This window comes from Macaca thibetana, chromosome 1, assembly GCF_024542745.1.
Source record: "Macaca thibetana thibetana isolate TM-01 chromosome 1, ASM2454274v1, whole genome shotgun sequence".
Taxonomy (NCBI): domain Eukaryota; kingdom Metazoa; phylum Chordata; class Mammalia; order Primates; family Cercopithecidae; genus Macaca; species Macaca thibetana.
In genome coordinates, this window is record NC_065578.1 from 132984255 (window position 1) to 132989229 (window position 4975).

At 42.9% G+C, this 4975-nt stretch overlaps 1 non-coding gene across 1 annotated transcript; it reads right to left on the reverse strand.

The window, feature by feature from the left end:
• Positions 1-2152: 2152 nt before the first annotated feature.
• On the reverse strand, positions 2153-2294 carry LOC126944324 (U4 spliceosomal RNA). Its single transcript, XR_007722009.1, has one exon. It is a non-coding gene; the product is annotated as a U4 spliceosomal RNA (small nuclear RNA).
• Positions 2295-4975: the final 2681 nt, after the last annotated feature.

A 4975-nucleotide genomic window follows, 5' to 3' on the forward strand; every position in this document is an offset into this window, starting at 1 on the left:
TCAAGTCTCAGCAATGGTGGACACCCCTCCCCCTACCAGGCTGCTGCCTTGCAGGTTGATCTCAGAGTGCTGTGCTAGCAGTCAGCAAGGCTCTGTGGGCATGGGACCTGCTGAGTCAGGCATGGCAGAGAATCTCCTGGTCTGCTGGTTGCTAAGACCATGGGAAAAGCACAGTATTTGGGCAAGAGTGTACCATTTTTCCAGGTACAGTCTGTCACAGCTTCCCTTAGCTAGGAAAAGGAAATCCCCCAACTCCTTGCACTTCCCCGGTGAGGCAACACCCTGCCCTGCTTTGGCTTGCCCTCCATGGGCTGCACCCACAGTACAACCAGTCCCAATGAGATGAACCAGGTACCTCAGTTGGAAATGCAGAAATCTCCCGTCTTCTTTGTCAATCATGCTGGGAGCTGCAGACTGGAGCTGTTCCTACTCAGCCATCTTGGAATGGACTCTAACTTTCTTTAATTTCTTTGAGCAATATTTTATAGTTTTCAGTGCATCAGACTTGCACATCTTTGGTGGGATTTGTCCCCCAGTGTTTTACATTTTTTGGTGTCACTGTAAATGGTGTTTTAAATTTAATCTTTTGAGTGTTCTATGGGTTGAATTGACCCTTCCTTCCAAGAGATATATTGAAGTCCTAACCCCTGGTACCTGTGACTCTGAGTTTGTTTATAAATAGAAGTCTTTGCAGATGCAATTCATTAAGATGAGGTAATGGTGTAAGATGGGCCCTTAATCCGATATGGTTGGTATCCTTTAAGAAGAGGGAAATTTGGACATAGACACACAGGGCGGGAAGATGATGCAGAGATCCAGAGAGAGAATCCAGCCAAATGACAATGGAGGCAGAGAATGGAGTGATGAATTTACAAACCAAGGAATGCCCTGGATTGTCAGAAAACACCGGGAGCTGGAAGAAGCAAGGAAGGACTCTCCCCTAGTTCCTTCAGAGAAAGCATGGCCCTACCAACACCTTGATGTCAGATTTCTATCCCCCATCACCTTGTTAATGAGTGTTTATCATTCTTAAGTTCTGGTATCATTTCAAGTTCTCTCCTCTAGTTACTTTGAAATATACATAATATTGTTGCTAAGTATAGTCACCCTAGTCTGCTATCAAACATTAGAGCTTATGTCTTCTGTCTAACTATATGTTTGTGCCCATAATCAACCTGTCTTCATCCTTTCCTTCCCCTCCACCCTTTCCAGTCTCTGGTATTATATTTGGAGATTTTCTAGATATCTTTCTATTATTGATATTTACTTTAATACCACTGTAGCCAGGGAATATATTTTATATAATCTGATTCTTTTAAAATTGATCACTACTTACTTTATGGCTACCTTGGTAAATGTTCCAGTGAAATGTTATTGAAAAAAATTCGGCTGTTGGATGGAATGTTCAATAATCAATTGAGTCAAATTAATTGATACTGTTGGTCAAATCTTTTATATCTTTACTGATTTTCTATTTGTTCTATCAATTATTAAGATATGGGTATTGATATTACTGATTATCATTGTGGATTTGTCAATTTATCCTTGTAGTTCTATTGGTTTTTGCTTCATGTATATATGCATACACACACACACACATATATATACACACACACAAACATATATACATAGAGAGAGAGAGAGAGATAAAGAGAGAGTCCTACTCTGTCACCTAGGCTGGAGTGCAGTGCCACAATCATGGCTTACTGCAGCCTTCACCTCCCCAGGCTCAGGTGATCCTCCCATCTCAGCCTCCCAGGTAGCTGGGACTACAGGTGTGAGCCACCATGCCCAGCTAATTTTTGTATTTGTATTTGTATTTTTTTTTCTGAAATAGAGTCTCACTCTGTCGCCCAGGCTGGAGTGCAGTGGCATGATCTCAGCTCACCACAACCTCTGCCTACTGGATTCAAGCAATTCTCATGTCTCAGACCCCACCTCCTGAGTAGCTGGGACTACAGGTACACGCTACCAAGCCTGTTTAATTTTTGTATTTTTAGTAGAGATGGGATTTCACCATGTTGCCCAGGCTGGTCTTGCGCTGCTGGGCTCGAGTGATCAACCCACCTTGGCCTCTCAAAAGTGCTGGGACTATAGGCGTGAGCCACTATGACTAGCCCAGGTTTTTTTTTTTTTTTTTTTTCAAATTCAGTCTTCGTAAAGACTGTCAAAAATTGTCAATGCTGACTATGTTACAAGTCATCACAGTGGGGTATTGGGAAAAGTTTTCAATTAGCAATAGTCGTGCCTCAGATAAACCTCATTGGCTATGATACTTGCCATTGTGCAAAGCTGCTTCATGTACTTTGAATATCTGTTATTGGGTACATAAATGTTTAGAGTTATTATGTCTTCTTGATGAATTGACCTCTTTATAATTATGAAATGATCTTTTTTATCCCTGGCAATATTCTTTGCTCTGAAATCTACATTATTAGTATTAGTATAGCCATTCCAACTTTATTTTGATTAGCATTAGCATGGTACATTTTTTCTATCCCTTTAGCTTTAACTTATTTGTGTCTATATTTAAAAGGATTTTTTTAGGCAGTTAGATATTGCTTTTATAATCTAATCTGACAAATCATGCTTTTATAATCTAATCTGACAAATTATGCTTTTTTTTTTTTTTTTAAACAGAGTCTCACTCTGTCACCCAGGCTGGAGTGCAGTGGTGCAGTCTTGGCTTGGTGCAACCACCACCTCCTGGGTTCAAGTGAGTCTCCTGTCTCAGCATCCCAAGTAGCTGGGATTACAGGTGCACCCCACCACGCCTAATTTTTGTATTTTTAGTAGAGACAGGGTTTCACCATGTTGGCCAGGCTGGTCTCGAACTCCTGACCTCAACTGATCTACCCTCCTTGACCTCCCGAAGTGCTGGAATTATACGCATGACCCCACTGCACCTGGCCTTTAATTGGAGTATTTAGACCATTTATATTTAATGTGATTACTGATATAGCCTGGCTTAAATTTTTGTCTTGTTATTTGTTATCTATTTGTACCATCTGTTCTTTGTTTCTTCTTGCCCCTTTTTCTCAGGAACATAAATAACTGAAATTCAAAATAGTGAATATGGCTGAGCATGGTGGTTCATACTTGTAATACTAATACTTGGGGAGGCCAAAGCAGGTTGATCTGTTGAGATCAGAAGTTGGAGGCCAGCCTGGGCAATGTGGTGAAACCCTGTCTCTCCAAAAAATACAAAAGTTAGCTGGGTATTGTGGCAGGTCCCAACTACTTGGGAGACTGAAGTGGGAGGATCACCTGAGCCTGGGGAAGTTGAGGCTGCAGTAAGCTGAGATCATGCCACTGCCCTCCAGCCTGGGCAACAGAGCAAGACCTTGTCTCAAGAAAAAAAAAAAAAAAAAAAAGACAAAATAGTGAATATGGTGGGAGAGATTCAAAGAAAGATTTGGGACTTTACAGAAGAGAGATATTAAGTCAAACTGATGATGTCAGGAATGACTTAAGAAAATATTCAAATTGAACCTTGAAATAATGGCCGGGCGCGGTGGCTCACGCCTGTAATCCCAGCACTTTGGGAGGCCGAGACGGGCGGATCACGAGGTCAGGAGATCGAGACCATCCTGGCTAGCACGGTGAAACCCCATCTCTACTAAAAAATACAAAAAACTAGCCGGGCGAGGTGGCGGGCGCCTGTAGTCCCAGCTACTCGGGAGGCTGAGGCAGGAGAATGGCATAAACCTGGGAGGCGGAGCTTGCAGTGAGCTGAGATCCGGCCACTGCACTCCAGCCTGGGCGACAGAGCGAGACTCCGTCTCAAAAAAAAAAAAAAAAAGAAATATTTTGGATATGGGTGATGGTGTAAGGAAGGTGCTCTATATAGAGGCAATAGGATGAACAATGGGATTGGAGGCAGTAAAGCATGTGTTTGGGCTAGGGAATAATAGATTGTTCAGGTGGCCTGAAAAAGAGTGGCAGGAGAGATGTGGAAAGTACTTATGTTATTAACAGCTTCCTACGGATGTCCCTACCCTGATAACCCACGGATACCTGAGATATCTGTCAAATCCCACATATTATCTACTCTTTAAACCTGCTCTCTCAATAGCCCCTAATTTTATGTATGGTATCACCAGCTTGCTTAATATACATACCAGATAGTCATTTTGAGTCATTTTAAATGCCTCTTTGTTCCTCAACCCTATTCATCCCACCTGCAGGTCATCTTCCAAATTTCAGCTTTTTTTTTTTTTTTTTTTTTTTTGAGATGGAGTTTCGCTCCTGTTGCCCAGGCTGGAGTGCAATGGAGTGATCTTGGCTCACGGCAACCTCTGCCTCCCAGGTTCAAGCAATTCTCCTGCCTCAGCCTCCCAAGCAGCTAGGATTACAGGCATGCACCACCATGCCCAGCTAATTTCGTATTTTTAGTAGAGACGGAGTTTCACCATGTTGGCCGGGTGGTCTCAAACACCTGACCTCGTGATCATCCGCCTTAGCCTCCCAAAGTATTGGGATTACAGGTGTGAGCCACGGTGCCTGGCAACGAGCTTTCTTTTCTATCCTTATCTATCCCCACAGCCTTGGAGCCAGGCTCAACTCCCCTCCCCCACCCTGCCCCCCAAACTGTTTAATTAGCCTTCTTACTGGTTTTGCTGCTTCTAGATTCTTCTCTCTTTCAACCAATGCCACACATACCCCCCTGTATGCCCTGAGATGGATGTGAAGTTCTGTGTGTGTACATGTGTACATGTGTACATTTTTCTGGGGGAGTACTTGTAGCTTTCATCGAAGTCTCAAAAGTCCACAAAACACTAGGAGTCACTACCCTGTATCTTTATTTCAGATGAAACCATGCTCAGTTAATGTGGTGCAGTTGACAGACTACTGAACAGTAAGTCAGGAGACCTGGGGTTTAGTTCTGGTGCTGCCACTAATTAGCCGTATGATTTTGGGCAATGAGGCACTTACTTTGCACCTGTTTCCTCATCTGTAAAATTCAGAGTCTCTT